This window comes from Vulpes vulpes, chromosome 3 (assembly GCF_048418805.1).
Source record: "Vulpes vulpes isolate BD-2025 chromosome 3, VulVul3, whole genome shotgun sequence".
Taxonomy (NCBI): Eukaryota; Metazoa; Chordata; class Mammalia; order Carnivora; family Canidae; genus Vulpes; species Vulpes vulpes.
Window position 1 is genome coordinate 13,380,641 of NC_132782.1, and position 22,939 is coordinate 13,403,579.

General features: G+C 34.9%; 1 protein-coding gene and 1 pseudogene across 2 annotated transcripts in view; one reads left to right on the forward strand and one right to left on the reverse strand.

Moving 5' to 3' along the window:
- Nucleotides 1-22,939, forward strand: part of B3GALT1 (beta-1,3-galactosyltransferase 1) — a 504,607-nt gene that overhangs the window by 258,452 nt on the left and 223,216 nt on the right. The gene's annotated exons all lie outside the window — the stretch shown is intronic.
- Nucleotides 4,792-4,908, reverse strand: LOC112916602 (U2 spliceosomal RNA; annotated as a pseudogene).

Sequence of the window (22,939 nt, forward strand, 5' to 3'; positions counted from 1 at the left end):
TTTTTATTACAGATACAATAAAACACAGTTTTCTAATAGCACAATGTAGAGAGGTTTTATTTTTATTTCATTAGCATTGAAAGTCATAATGCTCTGAGTAATAAACAGCTCAGCGACAAAACTTGAGTCTACCTCCAACAAATCTACAGGGCTTTAAGGTATACATTTTGTGCATCAACCCTAAACTTCATTATTCTTCCCATTTTTATTTCTTTTCTGTCTCCACTGCCTACCTTGATTATTTTAAAACATCTTTTGCATTGTGTTTATAACTGCTAACCATCTTACCCCATTTGAAATGACCTCAAAGTATAAGTAAAAGCTTTCAATACATTCTCAAAGAAATTCGTAACTATATAGATTAAGAACCACTGTTCTAGACCATTTAAAGTGACTCACTAGTCACTACAATGAATACAGTTTTACAAATTTCCTGACACCAAGCTATTTTTAAAAATCCACATGACCCAAATGGTGCTCCCATTATTTGAAGAAATATATGTGAAATTAAAATGTTAATATTTAGAAAGCTGATGCTGAAATAAAGTACCCCCAGCGGAGTCCATGGCATAACACTCATGTTTCAGGACAACTGCAAGAAAACATTAAGGTTTTGCTTTCAGCGGCTATCGAGTGTAAATGTCAAACATCATAGACTTTGCTACTTCCCACTCAGATAGCATTAGACATGTCGATGCAAAGCAAGTCCTTGGTACATAGTGCTCAATAAATCATAGATTTATTTGCTTTTACTGGATATATATTGCATATTTCCATAATTTACTTTTCAGTCAGGACTTGATCATTATAAATAATATTCTGGACTAATTGGAAGACTAAAATGACAGGACTATATAATAAAATAATGTATATGTTTCCTGATAGCATAACCAAACTATGATTTCATGTATATCATAAGAACCTGATTTGTTGTCATATCAAGACAGTTTTTTTCCCTAGTGGTTCTTAAACTTTCTTTCTTTTTTAAATTTTTTTTGTTTGTTTTTAAACTTTCTTAAATCAAGCTGCCACTTAACTTGTTATGCTTTCATAGCTCTGCCTTACAAATTTGCATGAAAAACATGGATAATGGACAAAGGTGTAGGCAGCTACTTACTCTGAACTTTAATGGTGGAGCTGGAAGTTAGGCATTCAAGAGAGAATGCAGCAGGTTGGAAGATAGAAGGACATAGTGGGCAGATGGACAGGGTGCCCACGTGTGAGGGGCAAAGAAAAAGTTATGATGGAGATGATAATGAAAGATCAACAGTAGGAAGCTAAAACTGGTTGTAAAGCTCCCTAGAGATTGTAGAGTAAAATCGTCTAAGAATAAGTCACACTTATAGCTGTCTGCTCCAGACCACCTACCTACAACATATGTGCTCTCATTAATCTATTTTGCCATTTTATTCTTCTTAGATTTAAACACTATAAAAGCAAAAATGATTCTGTTAAATCACAGGCAAATGAGGCCTTCAGATTGCCCAAGAATATTTTGAAAAATTGTGTCTTAATCCACCTGTGTGCATAATTTATTAAAATATTCTGCTCTGGGATCCCTGGGTGGCGCAGCGGTTTGGCGCCTGCCTTTGGCCCAGGGCGCGATCCTGGAGACCCGGGATCAAATCCCACGTCGGGCTCCCGGTGCATGGAGCCTGCTTCTCCCTGCTATGTCTCTGCCCCTCTCTCTCTCTCTCTCTCTCTCTCTCTCTCTCTTTGTGTGTGACTATCATAAATAAATAAATTTTTTAAAAAAAATAAAATAAAATAAAATAAAATAAAATATTCTGCTTTACATTTAAAAAATAAACAGGGAAATCACTGAGTCCCAAACTCAAAACACCACGGAAACTTGTTAGCACTGGCCAACGTGTTTCATTGATGACTTCACGGTGAGGGAAAGGGAAAGAGATTAATCACTTTAGAATGATAATTTCCAACATTAATCCCACCAAAATGTAACAAGCACACAATTCAATACTTATGTGAATTGAAATGTAAGCTTATGTATTTTGGTAGAATAAAAATGAAAGTAGTTTCTCAGTCTTAAAATATCAAAGACCTAGTGAGAGAGATTAAGAGGGCTGTTTTGTCCATTTCTGTGTTGGTATATTCATGTAATGGTTATTCTCATTCATTCCAGAGTGATTTAGGCTTTTCAATTCTTCTGACTTTATCTTCTTACATTCTAATACTGTTGTTTTGTAGGAGAAAGAAATGGTCCTAGGAGCCCTCCTAGAAGAGATAATTGTGCAAGACTCCCTGATCTCCCTCAGCAGTGTAAAATACGTCAGTTGGTGATGGTTAATTAGTTTGTGCACTTGCAGTTTGGTCTCTTGAGGAGGGAAATTAAATTTTTCCCTTTTAGCTTAAAAAAGCATAGATATCTTGTGAATGTGTTCATTGTATTTAGACTTTAGGGCAATGCCTTAAGCATCTATTGAGGGGAATGGAATGAGAACAACCTAAACTCAGAGAATGACAGGTCATTTGCTGAGAACGCCACTTATTACAGGGAGTACCTAGGATGTTAAGTGCCTTATTTAACTATACTTATTAGATTTAACATTGGGATATATATATATATATATATATATATATATATATATATATATTTGCATTTTTACATACTTGTTCATTTTATTGAAAGAAAGAGGCAGGATAGGGGCACCTGGGTGGCTCAGTCGGTTGAGCATCCAATTGTTGATTTCTGCTCAGGTCATGATCTCAGAGTCATGGGATCTAGCCCTGTGCATTTGCTTCTCTTCTCTCTCCCTCTGCCCTTCCCTCCATTTGATCTCTCTGTCTCTCTCTCTCAAATAAAATAAATAAATATTTAAAGAAAAAAGAAGAGAAAGAGAGGCTATGTGCTATAGTTGAGAGAACGCCATCTTGGGAGTAACTGTTATCTAAGTTCCAAATGGCTCTACCATTTACTTGTTATACAACTATTAATATGTACCTACATTCCAAGTCTCATTTTTTTCATCTGCAAAACAGAGATAAGCAAAACAGAGATAATATTACTATACACTTGAAGGATAGTTGAATTAAAAATAATGTGTAACACAATAGTATATGCCACATAGTAAACTTTCAAAAAAATGATAGAATTCTTGGTAATATTAAGATCCACCTAATTTTTATGCCCTTTAATTTTGTCCAGGGATAGTTGAATTAAAAATAATATGTAACACAGTAGTATATGCCACATAGTAAACTTTCAAAAAATGATAGAATTTTTGGTAATATTAAGATCCACTTAATTTTTCTGCCCTTTAATTTTGTCCCCTGTGATATATAATATGAAAATATAAAACAGGACTGTTGTAGAAAACCATTATACATTTAAATAATATACATTAAGATGACCACATTAGTGCCCTCAGCAGTTGAATAATTTTAAAAGAAATTTGGATGACATATTTATTACAAGGTTTTTTGTGGGGAGGCCTCAGTGTAATTATATATAAAATAGGAATGGCATAAATAACCAACAGAGTTGTGTGAAACAAATATCATAAGATTTGTGGAAATATTTTGTGTGCTGTGAAAGTCAAATATCAAGTTGGTTATGGAAGGCACTTGAGAGTCCATTGAAATCCCTTATTTTAAGGATAGTAAAAGTAAGAATTAGAGAACATAAGACTTATTCAGGTGCATGCAAGCAGTGAGTGGCAAAGCTAAACTCTAGATTTAGTGACCAGAGTATCATCTACTAATGTTGGTAATATGTGTCCACTGCCATGTTTTTAATGGGACAAAATATCCTTCTAGTTCTCTAATATGCCCTGCCACTTAGGGACAAAATGGGTAAAAGGTTTAAAATCACTGTGAAATAGTGCCACCAAATGAGGAAGATCTGGTTCTGTCTTAAATAAATGAAGGAGGTGTGGAATTTCCATATTAACACATCACCTGTCTTACCAGAATTAGCTCTGGTTTGTAAAGCCATTACCTTGCATTGTCTGTTACTGTTCTAGAATGAGGTATTTTTGAAGCTAAACCCTAGTGCTGTGTAGTTTCATTCAGGGGAAAAACTTGGTCCCAAATCTAGGCATCCATTTTATGGGTAAATGTTGAGGTCACTTTTCTGCTGTGGGGGGAAAAACATAAAAATGAAAGTCAAATAATGCTATCTTTGAATATTAAGAACGATTTCGCCTCTGTCCAAATAGTTAGCATTCACAATAAACAAACAAACAAACAAACAAATAGCATTCCCCAGACTACCTTCAGAAACTTAAATCTCATCAGATTTCTTGACATTTACATGAGAGAATAGGTAATATTAAGATTTAGCATCTAAGATAGTCCTGCTTACTGAAAGCCGCCAATACAAACTAGCCAATTCTAACAGTTCTCATTTTGGATGTAGACTGACACTGAGATTACATTTATTTCATTATTGAAAATTTGAGGCAAACTGAAATAATCAAATAAATTAATGTAAATCAATTGATGTAGTTTATCTTAATGTTCAAATGCTCAATTCTGGTTTTGTGTGTGTTCTTCCTCTCTCTCTCTAGATATAGATATAGATATATGTATATTTATATTCATATATATCTATATAAATATATGCATATATATTATACATATATATATACACTCTTGAGTATATGTATTTGAATTTACATACTACATATTATAGAATGTATTTATTTGTTTTAATACTTCAAGAAATTTTCTAAATTAAACTATTAGTTCTTCAAAGTTAGGGAGACATAGCCAATATGATTGGCTTAGATTCAATGTAAATTGCCTCACATAATCAGATGTTATGCAGAATTGAGGTTTATCACTGATAAAGAACAGTACTCATAAAATGAAGAGAAAATTCTACTCCAAAAAAAGCTTTAAAAGCAACATTTCCACTTGATCTTAGCCAAAAGGCCGAGAAGTGATTCAAAAGCAAAATTTTGTACCAAAAATCAGATACAGGATCAAATATAATTAATGGTCTACCCTGAAGAACTAAACTCAACTGTTTTTCCTTTTTTTTTTAAGATTTTATTTATTTATTCATGAGAGACACAGAAATAGAAAGAGAGAGAGAGAGAGGGGTAGAGACATAGGCAGAGGGACAAGCAGGCTCCATGCAGGGAGCCTGACATGGGACTCAAACCTGGATCTCCAGGATCACACCCTGGACTGAAGGTGGCGCTGAGCCACCCAGGCTGCCCCTCAACTGTTTTTCCTAAACACATTCTCAGATGGTGTGTCTACTGGATTGTGTGTCTTATAGAATAGAGTTTCCTTTACTAGATTAAGTGTTTATTACATATACATTAGACACCCTTGTAACAATATCTGAACTGGCTTCAATTTTTTTATTTTTATTGGCTTAAAATCATAATTGCTTAAAACTCTTAGCAGATAAACTGTATTTGTTATAAAGGTGGCTTAATTTAGATGTCGTAGAGAAAGATATACAATTCTCTTCTCTGCCATTCTTTCAGACTATTCAGTGCCATATCAAAGAATCATAAACTGCCAAAGCTTAAAAAAATGTTATACAGATAAAGGTCATATGGTCCAACTGGCCTTTTCTTTACAAATGGGAAGAATGAGGTTTGATGAGTGAGCTGCACAGCAGGTACAATTAAGATTCCTCAGTTCACAATTCTTACTATTACCCCAAGTTGCCTGTATCTGCATTTGCTCTCGATACTAGTTATTAGATGCAAAATATTCAGTTCTCTCTGATTCAGAAATTATTATAACTAATAATATTTTATGATGAATAGGATTTCATTCTTTTTCATTATGTTTTGTGTGACTTTTAGAGTCTGGAGTATAACTCATCCATAATAGAAGATAAAATAATCAAAGAAATGAAAAATAATGAGATTCCATTTTATGAAGATAACAAATCCAAAAAACAGACAGATCACATTTCTGCTTTTGGTTTCCAGTGATATTATCAAAATCTCCATCTGTACAGCACATTTAAGAGCCCATTACAAGCTTTGTTATAAATTAGACTTCACATAGCATAGGTGGCAAGAGACAGGCAATTTTTCGAGATGCATGTGTTGGAGAAAGCTGTGATTTTGTGGGTGTTTTTTTCCCACATGTCATAAGAATATCCCCAAATTAAATATTTTTGTTGTGTATCACCAAACTATGTGTCAGTTTGTAGTAGAACATTTCATTTTATATCTTATATATTCCTAACTTTAGATAAACGTAGACTAACATCAGATCCTTTATCACAATGTATACTGCTTTATGGCTAAAATTGTTATTGCTACAGAATTAAACAATTCTGATGCACTACCAACTGCACGTGTTTTTTTCCCCCCCCCATTTCTGACAGGTTATTTCTGTGGGAAAGTTAGTTGTATCCAGGGTATTAAACACTTGGTTGTTGATCATTAATTATAGATATGGAAAAAGACAGCAATAAGCAAAAAAATGGGACATTTATCTCATTTTTATCTGTATATAGCAGAAATGTGTCTCCATATGATGCATGCTTTTGCAAGCATTTGATGTTATACATTACCAATCTACTTTTGTGTTACTCGATGCATTATTTATTTCTCCTCTGTATTGAGAGAGCCAGTTCAGAATAATAAAAATCCTTAAAGGAGGAAAATTCTACCAGTATGATCAAGACTGAAATGATCTTCAAAACCAAAATAGGATAAAGTTTGGCAAAAAATTAAGAAATACCCCCCATAATGGCAACATTCCAGAATCAGTCATTACCACCCCACTTTACAACTCCATGGCCACTATGTTACTGAGATAGCCCAACCCCATAAGTATTATGGCTTCATAGCTATTATGGCTTTTCCCAATGTTTAGCCACTATATTACAACTTTATTAGAATATAATTCACAAATGATATAATTCACCCATTTAAAGGATATTCAGTAGTTTATAATATATTCATAGAGTTGTGCAACTATTACCATAATCAGATTTCAACCCTTTTCATGATCTGAAAAAGATACCTATACCCTTTCAATATTACCCAAATCCCCCTGCCTCCCTGGCCCTAAGCAGTCACTAATCTATTTTTTATCTCTACTGACTAGCCTATTCTGAACATTTCATATAAATGGAATCATATAATACATGGCCTTTTGTAATGATTTCTTTTACCTAGCATAATACTTTCAAGGTTCATCTAGATTCATTGATAGCATATTTTAGTATTTCATTTCTGTTCATAGTTATATGATATTCTTTTATACAGATACATGACATTTTGTTTATCTAACCCATTGTTTATTCATTCTAAAGATATTGTTTCCACTTTCAACTATTATAAATAATGCTGGTATAACCACTCATATACAAGTTTTTGCATCAACTTCTGTTTCCATTTTCCTTGAGTATTTATATACTTGGGATTGCAATTGCTAGATTATTTGGCCACTTTTAAGTTTTTAAAAAAAATTAATTTTTGTATCTAACTAGATTCTCTTATTGTCAGATTATCTTGTTTTGACCTCTGTGAAAGATGACTAGATCCTTCTTTATAGTTTACTCTCAGGTCATAGAGAAGATTACTTAGTCTTTGTTTCAATTCCAGATGAAAGTATTGATTCTTTACATATTTCAGATTTTTTAAAGATTGTTTGTTTATTTAAGAGAGAGAGAGAAAGAGAGTAAAAGCAAGTGGGAGGAGACGCAGAGGGAGAAAATCCCAAGCAGACTCTCCACTGAGTGCAGAGCCTGAGGAGGGTTCGATCCCACAACCCATAAGAGCACTACCAGAGCTAAAACCAAGAGTCAAATTCTTAACTGATTGAGCAACCCAGGCACCCCTAAATATTTCAGATTTTTAAAATCAGTTGCTATGGTCACATTTACTTTAACCTGAAACTGCTCTAGTATCTCCATAACTTGCTTTAACACTTCTTATAAACCATCCTTCCACTGCTAGAATTATAGTATCTATATGATGAGAACTTTCTATGTGCAGGTACTATGCTAGGTGCTTTGCATGCATTTCTCTAATCCTTAAAACAACCATGTGAGATGAATATTCCCAAATTGCAGGTGAGGGGACTGAGGCTCAAAGAAACTAAGTGACTTACCCAAGGCCTGCAGCTAAGGAGCTATAGAAACAGATTAGAAACAAAGGCCAACCAGCTCAGAAGCCTGTGTTCCCACATACCAGGCTGTCCCATATTGAGACATCTTTGATCAGTGACACCAAGTGAAAGATTTTTCTTCACAGCGCTTATGTAATTGTTTCAGCAATTCACTTCAATATAGATATGACCCAACAGCAAGCATGAAAAGCTTAATAGTTAAAAATCTGAAACATCTGCCAATAGTTGGATATGTACTATTACACATTAAATAACAAAGGAGAGTAATTTTCAAAGTTTTAATTTTTTAATTTTTAAAGATTTTATTTATTCATGAGAGACAGAGAGAGAGAGAGAGGCACAGACACAGGTAGAAGCAGGCTCCATGCAGGAAGCCTGATGTGGGACTTGATCCCGGGTCTCCAGGATCACACCCTAGGCTGAAGGCGGTGTTAAACTGCTGAGCCACTGGGGCTGCCCTCAAAGTTTTTAAAATCATGATCCAAATTTAAAAATATGTCTTACATCAAAACTCAGTTACCAGTTATAAACAAAAATCTCAATCACATATTCATATTTGATTCGGTTTTTAGTACCTGTAGATCTCTAACCACAATTTGAAAACATTGGCATAGAGTGTCTGCATTCAGGACAGATTATATTTTATTGCAGACTGATCTGAAAGTTATTTGATTTTCTTGAAAATAGCCAGGAACTAACAAAGTCCTTCCCACTGCCGTCGGACCCTGAAGTAGCTAAGTAAAAGACATCAGGCAGATTGGAGAACCAGCAGCTGAGCTGACTGAGGCTATGGCTATCATTTTCAGAGCTAAATGAGCTCCCAGCAAAGAGTGCATATAGAGAGACAGAACTGCAGTGCCACACAAATGCAGTTCCATAGTCATCAACAACTAATCGTGGGCAATTTGTAAAGCATATTTATGGAAAGAAAAACCAGTTTAGAAATACGGCTAAGACTCTATTTTCAAATAAATGCAAACTGGAAAACAAAGGATTTCCGGATGATCTGCCATTTGTGTTACAGGCCTTGATAAAGGAAATAGCCTTCTACTATAGACCCGTCTAGGCTCCTAACAAGCAGAAAATAGATCAATGGTCAAGGGTAAGAGTATAATACTAGTACTAGGTCTTGATGAGAAATCTTTTCTTTTGAGTACATTTCGCTAAATGCTTCCATAATTTCTAGAGAAAAGTCTTATTCTAACCATTGACATGTTACCTATAGTTTGTTGCAAATGCAAATTATATTTAACCGTTTACTGAAATTCACAGCCCATAGTAATCATTTGTTCATCTTAATTTTTTTGTTGCCTTCACAAAATCTTGAGTTTAAAAAAATGTATTTTTAGAGGTGGCAGCTCCACGAAGTAGGTCAGATAAGGTAAATAGCACCTCTTGTATAATATTCCTTAAGTAAGAATCCTTTTGGTTTGGCTGTGCAGCACACCCACATGAGTGAGGTCACCACAGTAGTCAATAATTAGCATGATCAGATGAAATGATACTATTCACAGATTTCCTGTTTAGAATGCTTCTTTAGCTTTTCTCATGACAGTAAACAGGAATTCCACACAGGTATAATTTTCAGTGCATACATCATAAAGATTTTAATAAAGAAGTATTTACTGAACATACATCCTCTTAACCAATTCTAATTCTTCCTTAGCATCGGGCAGATACGATCTTTCATGTGATTTCCAGTCTTTATCTATCACTACTTACAACTTTATGCATCTCAAAATTTGAGCCACAGAATCATACAGTCAAGAACCTGAGCCCAGCAGTCAGAAGACACAGATAACGACAACTCTTATTGGCTGTCTTGGATTACCTTCTAAGGAAGCTAATGATATTAGGAAATCTATAATCTTTTTGGAACCTCCTTTCCCATAGGTGAAAAAGGGAAAAACATTACAATGCCAGCCTCCCTCATGTGTTTGTTGTGAGAACTGAATGAGATAAAGGACATGGAAGTTCTTTGTAAATTAAACATTACTACACAAAGGTAAAAATGAAAGGAACCTCATTAGGAAGCCCCTCCCACCATACCTGTGATCCCTACATGCTAGTCATCTAAATATTTCTATCCATGCTACTAACAAGTTGTTAGAATTGCTTTCTCTGCCTCCTTGTTCAAGTCCATATTTGATAGCCAGTTGTTTCTAAGCACAATCTTTACTTTTGGCTTTCAGGATCTCAACTCAACTCCCTGTTTTCTTTGCAGTCTGAATGAATTGTCCTCACTAGGATATCTACTCTTATGAAATACAAAGTACTGCCACCATGTAGATGGAGGTAGATCAAGGCAGCCAAGAAACACATAGCTGAGGAGTAAATACGTAAAACATTTCTTCAAAATGAAGTTTTTAAAAGAATTTTTTTTCAAATCCACATAGAATGAAAACTGCTGCAATTTTGAATAATTTCACATTTCTGTGGCTTGAGTTCTCTCAATTAAAACAACACAATGAGAAAATTTCAATTGAAAAATTGCCAGAGAAGAAATAATTAAAATAATTACTATGTTTAAGAGGAAAGTTCCTGAACAAAATGTATTATTCATAGTAAAATCTTATATCATAATCTACAATAAGCATTTTCTTCACATTGCAGATACACAATATATATTCTGTTCCTAAATTAGTCATGGCCTCTTTTGGTAAAGGAAAGGTGGCTCCTTAAAACAGGATGACTTTAATGTACTGATCATGTCATAATGATTGCTCAGTTGCTCTCATGTTTTTTATTTTTTATTTTTTTTTTGCCCCCATGTTATATTTGATGACAAAACCTACCAAAGATGGCAAGAATTTGCACCCCTGAAAGTAGAAACTTTCAAGGGATTTAGGAGCTTGCTTATATATTGAAAGCAAAGAATATGACTTGTCACTGAATATGCAGTTATATATTTTGATACCATCACCTCTATTAGGAAATTTACCTAGAATCACATAACCATTTTGTTTTGTAGATTACTATAATTTTCATTCATTTGTATCCTGAGGAAAGAAGACATTGTGCATTTATATACCTGCAATTAAGATAATACCATGTCTAGTGCTTCACTGGGCATAGCAATAATGATTCAGCGTAGGACAAGAAAGGCCAAGATTGGAAATCTAAAAGTAGTGTCCATTAGATGTAATAGCTGTAGGGAGATAACTAGTCAAGGTCAAGGGTGCAGGAGGGAGAGAGATAGTAAGCATACGGAGAAGTTTAAAAACTATAAAGAAGGTACAGAAAGTCTATAAAAGTAAGAAATGGGGGCAGATAAGCAAAGTAGATGCTGACTCTGTCATGTCTACAAAGGTAGATGGGACAAGGAGCAGAGAGGCAAACAGAATGTAAATCTTGGAAGGCCATAGGCAGAGAATAGTGAGTGAGAGCTGCACCCTTTAAATAGGCTGTGATATCTGACTTTAGGACAAACATAGTCTCTGTCCTATAATTTATAGTCATTTAAGAACTCACAGGTATGTGATAAAATGAGAGGATTCACACCACAGTGAAGACTACAATGGAACAAAAACAGTAGTCCTTCTAGAGGTCTTTTGTATAAGTGAAATTTTCCTTTTTTAAAAAAATGTTTGGCAATTCATCTACTTTTTATTTCCCCAATGCTTTGATATTGAGTGACAATATAGAATACATTGACCTCGAAATCTATAAGTAGAGCAAAGAAATACCAGTATATGCTATTTTCCCTCATCGTTGGGAAAAAAACAGTAACAATTGCTTGTTGTACACACTGTTGGCTATCTATTGCTATGTAATAAACTATCCAAAACTTAAGAACTTAGTGGCTTAATTTAGAATTTTGTGGCTTAAGAAAGTAAAACTACCATCTCTTGAGTCTATGGGTTGACTAAGCACAGCTGGGTGATTATCCTTTTCTATGTAGTATCGCCCAGGGCTGTAGTTATCTGGAGGTCCAAATGGCCTAGAGGATCCTAGATGGCTCACTCACATGGTTGGTGTGTAGTACTTACTGACCATTAGCAGACATGAGGCTGTCAACTCAAGTGCCTTGGGTCTTCTCTACATGGTTTTTGTCTGTGGCTTGAGCTTTTCCTGGCTTGGTGGCTGTGTTCAAAGTAGGAGCATCCCCAGTATGAGAGGGAAAGCTGCATATCTCTTGAAGCCCAGCTTTGAAAGTTAGATAGCAATATTATGACTGCCTTCTTTTGATCAAAGCAAGTCTCAGAAAAGGCCCACATTCAGGGTGGGAAGAGGATGTTGTTGGATGGCCAAGTGTGTAGCGAAGGAGTAGTGAGGGGTGGATAGCCATCTGTAATTCACCACAACCACCTACTATATTCCAGGGACTGTGGTAAGTCTTGTATCCCTTGGCATTTTATATAAATCTCAGAACCACAGAGGAGGTTAAATATCATTATCCTGTTTTTCAGATTAGAAATTTGTTGATCAGAAATATTAAATTACAGAGCTAATAAAGGAAGGAAGTAGAATTTTGATCCTAGTCTATCTGTCTCTAAAGCTCCAATAAGCCACAGAGAAAGAGTATGGCAATAACAATTGCTTATGCATTTCTTAGGTAAGTTATATTGCTCTATTAGTGAATCCTAAACTGTTGGTTGAGTTCCCTCCTCCATTCCTATTATCTTAAAATTATTAAGATTTTTTTAGCCTATAAAGCTATGTTAATTAAATGGTCTAAAAATTTCCATGGCACAGTTTTCTATTCTAGCTCACTTTGCTTCTCCTGGTTCTTACAAATAAATGAGTGTGTTGAGTTCTTACCACTTGGATGGTCACAAAGATAGATTAGGGCAAATATGCCTCTAAGTTTTTCAATCATGTCCAGTTCTAGCTTGATCAAATATATTTAATAGATAGAAACCTGTGGGGAATGTGCCTAGCTGAAATGAAAATAACTATTATTACAACTAAATTAAATCCAAACGGATTGTACTGTAAAATATGCATAGACATCTAACACTTTAAACCCATAAAAAATTATTCCCTTAAGCTCATTTATTACAGTTTTCCTTGAGTATTATGTCAATTTCAGATTCTGTTCTTTTAGGCTATAAAAACTATTTGAAAAAATAAAAGTACATGCAATCAGAAGTAGTTTTGTCTGTATAAACAGCTGGGTGGATGGATTTCTTTTCTGCTTCAGTTTACTTTTCCACCAAACAGATCAATTATGTGACTGTGGGTTATGAAAAAGAAATATAAAAAAGTTAGAACTGCTTGAAATTTTGAGATTCATTTGTAAGGAAAGATTAAAAGGCCAATGTGATTTAGTTTAGCCTAGAAAAGGAAAGATTGGGGAAAACAGGGTATTCTCACTTATAGGAATTATACTCTATTGAAAGTAAGACAAATACAAATGTGTTAAAATGACATTTATGGGCGGTTAGACTTTTTACAAGTAAATTTTACCAAGAATGGTATTGCAAATGCCAGATTAGAATAATAACACAGTATCTTTTACCATAAGTTCCTTTAAAAACAATGAAAATTCTCATATAGTCTGTAGCATTGAGGGGACAGATCCTACAGGAAAGCATGGAGATGGAGGAGTTTGTCTGTAAAAAGTCTTCGAAATTATGATTTTATGAAATGCTTGAGTATATATCCTTGGGTTAATGACTGAGAGTGTGAAGCCCAAAAAGTAGCTTAAGGTCGTTGACTGAATGATAACAAAACATGGAGTATTAGAAGATGATTTTCTTTCTTTCTTCAGTAGGTAGGTTTAACCCTTTGTAAAAGGCAAAAGGAAAGAATAAGGAAAGAGTGATGCCTGGGTGGCTCAGGGCTTGAGCGTCTGCCTTTGGCTTAGGGCTGACCCTGGGGTCCTGGGATCGAGTACCACATCAGGCTCCCCTTGGGGAACCTGCTCTCCCTCTGCCTGTGTCTCTACCTCTCTGTGTGTGTCTGTCATGAATCAATAAATAAAATCTTTTTTAAAAAAGAAAGAATAAGGAAAGAAAGGAGAAAGTCAGGATGGTCTAACTGCATTGCACTCAGTCCTGTAGTCTCAGAAATGTCACAGTATAATTTTTTTTTTCTCGCTTATAAGTCAGTATGGATATTCAGCAAGCATCAGATTTGGAGTCTTGTCCTGGGTCTTCTGTTTCATGGATGTAGGATAGAATAGACCATATAGAATTGTGGAACAGGTTTTCATGGCTTCTGCCTGTACTCCTTAGAGCTCAGTCATATGACCCTGCCTTCCTTCAAAGGAAGCTAGTAGTTAGCAATGTAACTTAGCTGTGTGCTCAGGTGTGTGTGTGTGTGTGTGTGTGTGTGTGTGTGTGTGTGTGTGTAGGCAGGATAAAAAGAAATAAACCTAAGAACAGATCCAAACATCTTCTTTCAAAGCACTTGTGAAACATGAACTATGGCACTGCCAATGTAATACTAGACTGCATTAGTGTTTCAAGCACAAGACCATTTTTAATCCTTTAAAAAATATACTTTAAGGACAAATGTTGAAGGTCTTTTTTTTTTTAGTGTGGATTCCCATTATAATTTCTCTTGAAAATCAAACTTGCTGTGAATTCCACTAGAAATTCTTAGGGCTGAGCAATGAAATAGTGTAATTTTTAGCAAGTGCCAACAATTTCCATGTGAATGGGGCCTTTATTAAACATATTTTAACACTCCTGTGGATTAATAATGTGTTAGCAGAAAAAGACATGTTGAGCTTAGTGCAATTATCCTTCCATCCCAATTATACTGTGACATTAAATCTTGTGACATTTAATAAGAAAGGCCATTTCACCCATGGCTACCTCTAGTGCAGACGATTTATGCAACAGTGTTCCCATAGACAAAATTATGAAAAGAAGGCATTTCAACATGCTGATATGTCTAACTGCCCATGTAAATTAAATAAGGTGTAGCAAAACATATAAATTGTTAATATTATGATTACCTACTACCTGAGACAAAAGAAAGAGAAGTTAACAACACTGGCTTTTCATCCATCAAAATTAAACAAATGTAAATGGATAACTAAGAGGAGAGGAAGTTGCTTTGTAACTAGATATTTGGGTAGTTATTTTTCCACGTGGGAGGCATTTCAAGTTTTGTGTTTTTTTCATAGTATCTGGCATATTTGGCCTATAACATAATTTATAATTTGTTGAGATTTAAATTAATTTGACATTAGAGTCATAAGGTGGCTTAATTACCTTAGAAGGTTGAAATTTGTATTTGAGGTTGAACTTCTGCCTTTAAATTAGTGTTTTAATAACTCAGATATCTAAATTTTATTTTAATGTGTATGTTTAATCTGTCAGTAGTTATATAACATATTCCCTTCCAGATTCTTAACATGTCTATCTCTGATTTTGAGTTTACTGTGAATTTTATTGTTAAACTATTCACTTGGCATTAAGGAATATAGAAAATAAAACTGTAAGAGATGCTGATCAGATATTTAAGTTCTTTCCAATCTTTATACTACTGGCATGATGGAAAATATCAAATGTAACAGAAAACAAGTAATAAAATCTGATATTTAGAAGACTACATTAAATCTCAAATGACCAGAATGAATTTCTTATTTACATAAATAAATTTTCCCAGTGTTTTGGTTTGAAATATAGAAACATCAAGTTTTTAAGAGAAACTTCTAGGTTTACAAAGAGCCATGGTTTTGCTGGAATGAGTGGTATCGTAGAGGGAATATTTTTTTTTCCTCTGCCGTCTGAGGTTCTGTGACTGGGCCTACTATTTAGACTGGCACAAGACAGGCTGATGGGAGCAAATCATGCAGATTGTATTTGTTAACATTTTTACATGTACATAGAAGCCTTCATGTATAGGAAATGAATGCCCAAAGAAGCAAGTAGGCTTGAGAGTTTATATACCATTTTAACAAAGAACAGTAGGTTGTGGAGATGTGACAAGACAGTGGAAAAGGGAGTTTGAGCTAGAGCAGTAAATTGAACAGAAATTTCTATATAGGAAAATGGGGGAAATAATGGAAAATAAGGGTATTTTAGTAGGTTTGTCTGTACAGCTTCTTCTTGGTGTCAACTTCCATCTCTTGTGATAAGACTGTTCTTCCTGGTACAGGGAGGGTGTATTCTTCATAGGAAATTTGTACCCTACTTTCAGGTAGAAAGAGAGAGCCCAGAGAGCCTTTCATAAAGTTGTTATTTCTCAAGCACCAAGAGCTCAAAATAATCAATATGCCAGAGTGGCATATTTGAGGATGACATGTTCTGATTCCCTGCAGAGTCCTGTATTAGGGAGTTTTTGTATATGTATAATTATACCTACATATTAAAAGATAGGTAAGTAGGAAAGATAATTAGTTGAATAAAGGTGCCTCTTAAGTAAATGGTCTGAAAATTAGTATCTTAGAATTTAAAGCCTTTAAGAGTTTTAGCAGTGTTCAGATCGATAGACAAGAAATGGTTTCATCCCAGAATACTGGATTTGAAATAGTCCTAATGGCTCCAAGAATATTAAATATGAACACAGCCTATATCTATGATATAAGTAGATTTAAAGGACCATAACTGGGACGCCTTAGTGGCTCACGGGTGAGCATCTGCCTTTGGCTCAGTGTGTGATCCCAGAGTCCTAGGATCGAGTCCCGCATCAGGCTCTCTGGATGGAGCCTGCTTCTCCCTCTGTCTGTGTCTCTGCCTCTCTCTCTCTCTCTCTCTCTCTCTCTCGAATAAATAAATAAACCTTTTAAAAATAATAAATATAAAAGACCATAATCTTGAGATTAAAAACTGCCCCTTTTGCATCAATACCATTATTCCAGAATCTCTTTCATAAATATAAAATAATCATCTGTAGTCTACGTGGATTTGGTCTCAAGTACCTGGTGAAAGCCCTTTAAAGACTCTATGATGAGATTGGCTTCTAAAGATCTTAGAGCAGTTCACTAAAGCAACAGATATATACTTATTGATGTATATGTTGCCCATTCTCATCCTGGATGTTGCTTCTTGAGAAAAGGACCCATGACATATTTATAACTTAATGGTTACTGCCTAGTTTGTTGTTGTCAGCCTAACAAGAAGCTGACCAATTGTCATGATCATAGAAGTAATTTTAGATATTTAAGCTGTTTAGACATAGAGACCAATAATAATCTATTCTCTTTTGTGTTTTTTGTGACTTAGATTTAAAGGAAAACTATAGGGATGCCTTGGTGACTCCGTGGTTGAGCATCTGCCTTTAGCTCAGGTCATGATCCCAGGGTCCTGGGATTGAGTCCCACATCAGGATCCCCACGGGGAGCTTGCATCTCCCTCTGCCTCTCTCTGTGTGTCTCTCATGAATAAATAAATAAATAAATAAAATCTTTTAAAAAAAATAAAGGAAAACTATAAGGAAGTAAAGCCCTAGCTTCCACTGGATGGCTCTTTACCAAAGCAATAGTTTTTACTGTTACAGCTAGTAATATACAGATCAAAATGTGTTGGTTTTGGTCCTCTGGATGACAAATAACAGAAAAGGCAACTCAAGTCAATTTAAGCAATAAAGAAGCAGAGTGAAGATGCAGTGGGTCCAGGGGCTCAATAATGGCCTAGGTCCTAGATTTTTTCTGGGCTCTCTGCTCTGCCATCCAGAGTATTATACTCATGCTGAGGCTGGTTCTCCTTTGATTTAAAATGACTTCCAATGGCAAATATATACTCTGTGTTCAAGTCAAGAAGAAAATAGCTTAGTTTCAACTATTCTCTAGTGAGAGATAGGAAGAATGTTCTGAGAGGCCACTAGCGCACATCTTTCTGTACTTCATTGTCCATCATTGTCTCATGCACTGTTCTTCTTATGTTTATTTATTTGATAATTTTTGAATATAGTTGACACACAATGTTAGAAAGAGATAATACCAGCCAAACAAAATAGTGAAGTTAAAAGAGAAGGAGAAATGACAAATTAAAGATAGGCGAGAACTATTTCATAAGCTGGGGGGATGCTAAACTTTTGAAAATATGTATATTTTTAATAGACAATATTGTATTTTTCTGAAAGGAAGAGGTTCTACTCAAAGAGGACAAAAAAATAAGGAGACAATACTATCTTTCAATGTTAATTCATGATTTAGAGTAAGGGTTACATATGAGAAAGACTAACCTATTAATCCTATTTCTATGGATGTATTTTGTTTATATGGAAAGATTTAACCATATAAAGGTTGACATATTGCATGGTTCATTACAATTAGGCAGAGTATAGATAATTAGAATTTCAACTGTATTTAAAATCGATGGGCTTGTCCTTGTGATAGGCTGTAATGAGCCTTCTCCTGTGTACATTGGAAAATGCATGTTCTTTATAAAAGCCTATCTCCACATCTTTTCGAGGATTTCTGTTTCCAGGGAAAGATTTACCATTTCATAGTCAAAATTGTGTGCTTGTACCAGCTCCAAAATGTATACTATCACTGTTCAAATGTGTCAATACATAGCCCTCTGAGACTGACAAATTCCCCTGCCCAAAGGAGGAATTTCCAGGCCATAGTGAAATATTGATAACCACAAGGTTTTCAGGTGGGAAATAAAAACCACACCTGGTAGTGGTAATCACTCCAAATTGCTTGCCTCTTTAACAAGTTTAATGCTGAACCAGGCCAGACTTCAAAATAGAAGCAACAGAGCAGACTCCTGTGTTTGGAACAAGTATCTGTGGCTAAGAAGAGGACCAAAGAGGAAACTGTATCTAATTCCAAGACAGAATCTAGGGATCAAAATCTGTGTCACAAACCAAGGGAACTGTAAGATATCGAGGGTCGTAGTGCCAACCACAGAGCAAAAGTTTTTAGGAAATTGTCTTCCTGGTTCATTTGGTTAAAAAAAGGAAGCCTACTACTGAGACCTCAAGCATCTGATTTTTATGACAGATAATTTACCATATAAGAACTTACCTATTGCCTTGCCTATATAGGGTAATCCTAGGCATATGTACAATGTCTCAAAATATGTTTGTTTTAAAAAAAACTGGGCTTTTTATGATATAACATATCATATTCCTGTTAAGTTATAGCAAGCTGTCCTTTCTGGCCCTTCATCATTTTCTTTCATTTTATCAGAATTCCCCTTCTGGCCACATCCAGGCTGCATGTTGGAGTTTCACTTATGAAAGTGTTGAAAAGTCACATGAAAAGTCATTTTTGCATTAAGGCCCTGGAAAGATAGCTGGTTTCTGTAGAAATACATATATATATATAAATAATTTATGGTGTAAATAGACATTGCCAGGGACTTGTCGCTAAGAAATGAGCTGGCCTGCAGTGCTCAGTAAGAGGGGGTTCTGTGAGAATTTCAGTGTACCAAGCAAATTCAGAGATAGAGGAGTGCCCTTGGGTCACACAGTTTCATCTTGGTCAAGTAAGAGAAAGCTTTGTGGAAATGAGTTAACAACAGCATCACAGATGTGCAGTTTACCATGAAGCAATTTTCTTTACCTAGTAAAGCCTAATCTTTTAATGTCTGAAACTCATGGTTTCCAAAATGAGCATCTAATATCCATCTGCTACTTCTCTCTCATATTCCATTGCCACAGTAGGAAATTGGACTTGTGCTCCTGCAGCACATCTACTCTAACCTTAAGGATGACTTTGCCTTATGAAAGGTTTTTTTCCCCCTTGTCAGGTTTAAGCAGAAACATTTCAGACAAGAAGACTCAAAAATCGTTTACAGTCCAGGAAATAGAATCCATCATATTTCTTCTCTGATGGAAAAGAATATCTAACAGATTGTTTAATTTGAAAAAGGAAACTAGTGGCCTGTTGATGAATTGCTTTAGTTCCTGACATTACTGGGAGAAGGCTGATAAAAATGTCTTTATATATAATCATTAACAGTGGGACTTTCTTAGGGGGGTGGTGATAGCCTGTGGATAAACAAAAGAATTAACTTACTTCATTCTAAAGCTGTATGCAAATCCATCTTTCATTGTTAAAGGGCAGTTAAGAAAATTACCAATTTCTTTGAATGATCTAGTTTGAAGCTTTTATCATTGAACAGTTAATTTATGAATAGTGGACCTAAAAATTCAATATTTTCTTCCCTATGGTAATATGTTTGCAATAAATGAGACATTAACCTTTTAAAATCTTTGCCTGAAACCAGGAGTCAAATGGTTTTAAAAGACAATATTGGGGTCTTTTTTTTTCCTTGTAGTGGTGAAGTGTGCTTCCTACTACAGCTTGATCACTATGTTTTTGCATTATGAATCGGCATAGAATTTCACAATGCAATCTAATCAGTTCTCTGATAATCCTCTATGTTGTAATTCCCAGTAAAACACTGAATCCACTGGGCTCTATTGCTTTGCACAAGGTAAGTCGTCCAGCTTGTCTTTAGGTCTTCAAGTCTGATAGGAAAAAATTATCATTTTCATTGGCTTTTAAAACTTAAATAATTTTTGGTATGTTTCAATTAGTTTGTAATACTTATGTGTGAATTATACAATGGGAAAAATTTTTAAATCCTATTTGCATTAAGGAGTAACAGTATTGATAATAATGCCAAACTCTAACAATGGATCGTGGAAAAATTTATGAAGATTTTCCAACACAAACAATCCTGAACCTTCTGTCTGTACTTGTTACACACTCCTATTCTTTTTTTTTTTAATTTTTATTTATTTATGAGAGTCTCACAGAGAGAGAGAGAGAGAGAGAGAGAGAGAGAGAGAGGCAGAGACACAGGCAGAGGGAGAAGCAGGCTCCATGCACGGAGAGCCTGACATGGGATTTGATCCCAGGTCTGCAGGATCGCGCCCTGGGCCAAAGGGTGGCGCTAAACCACTGCGCCACCCAGGGATCCCCATAACTCCTATTCTTAATCCTATTTTAAAAGCAGGATATTAAATTATAACTGTTTTAATGCATTTTATACACATATTAGAGGAAAGAAAATATGTGAAAAACAAATAGCAAATATTGACTAGTAATTATCTTCTGTTTATGAGCATTGGAGCTTTTGTTTTTCTTTTGTCTTTCTCTTTTTTTTAATTTGTAGTTTTAAAAGTAATGAAGACATGTTGCTTCTGTAGGAAAAAATGTTTTACAAACATTCTTAAACTCTTTTCCTCTGAGGATATCTTTTCAGATATGTTGGAAAGGAAGCCCAGATTTGATAGAACCAATAATTGGCAATTAACTAATTTTTGTAGTGTTAACTTGTGGGAGGCACGATAAAAACAGGTCAAGATATTGCAAAACTTATCTATAATTTTTGTCTTTCAAACTATTTACTATATAAAAAAGTCTTACATGAATTTAAAAATAATTAAGCATCAAGGACAATTTAAATTTTTGTGGTTTTTCATATTCTTCATGTTCAACTTTAAAAATTTATTTTATTTTATTTTATTTTCATCATGATAAGTGTACTTTTTAATTCCCATCCCCTATTTCATCCAGTGCCCACCCCCCCCCCACCTCCCCTCTGGTAATCATCAATGTGTCCTCTACAGTTAAGCATCTGTTTCTCAGTTTCTCTCTCACTTTCTCTTTCTCTCTTTTTTTCCTTTGGTCATTTATTTTGTTCCTAAATTCCACATATGAATGGGATCATATGGTATTTGTCTTTCTCTGACTGACTTCATTGCAAATGGGAAGATATCATTCTTTTTATGGCTGAATAATATTCCTCTGTGTGTGTGTGTGTGTGTGTGTGTATTTGTGCCACACCTTCTTTATCCATTTATCTATGGATAGAAATGGGTTACTTTCATAGTTTTGTTGTAAGTAATGCAGCAGTAAACACAGAGGTGCATGTATCCCTTTGAATTAGTGTTTTATTGTATTTTGGGGGTGAATATCCAGTAGTGCAATTAATGGATCATAGGGTAGTTCTATTTTTAATTTTTTTGTGAAACCTCAATACTTTTTCCCACAGTGGTTCCACCAGTTTGCATTTCTATCAATAGTGCAGGACAGTTCTTTCTTCACATCCTCACCAACACTCATTGTTTCTTGAGTTTTTATTTTAGCCATTCTGTCAGGTCTAGTTTTGATTTCCATTTCCCTGCTGATGATGAGTACTTTTGATCATCTTTTCATGTATCTGTTGGCCATCTATAGGTCCTCTTTGGACCTATGGAGAAATGGCTGTTCATGTCTTCTGCCTATTTTTTAATTGGATTATTTGGTTTGAGGTGTTAGGTTGCATTAGTTCTTTATGTATTTTGGATACTAACCCTTTATCACATATGTCATGTGCAAATATCTTCTCCTATTCATTAGGTAGCCTTTTAGCTTTGTTGAGTCTTTCCTTCACTGTGCAGTAACTTTTCATTTTGATCTAGTTCCAAAAGTCTGTTTTTGCTTTCATTGCCCCTGCCTCCAGAGACACATCTAGAAAAATGTTGCTATGGCTAATATCAGAAAAATTACTGCTTGTGCTCTCTTAAAGGATTTTTATGGTTTCCGATTTCATATTTAAGTCTTTAATCCATTTTGATTTTATTTTTGTGTATGGTTAAAAGGAAGTGGCTAGTTTGATTATTTTATATGGGCTGTCCAGTTTTTCCAATACCATATGTGGAAGAGACTATCTTTTTCCATTGTATATTCATTTATCCTTATTTTTTTAGATTAACTGGCCATATAATTATGAGTTTATTTTTGGGCATCCTGTTCTTTTGATCTATGTGTCTGTTTTAGGTGTAATTGTAAATAGGATTGTTTTCTCAATTTCACTTTCTCCTCCTTTATTATTGGTGTATAAAATGCAGCAGGTTTCTGTATTTTGATTTTGTATCCTAGGACTTTACTGAATTCTTTTATCAGTTCTAGATGTTTTTTAGCAAAGTCTTCAGGGTTTTCTGTATATACTATTATGTTACCTGCAAGTAGTGGATGCTTTCTATTTCTTTATGTTGTCTAATTGCTGTGGCTAGGACT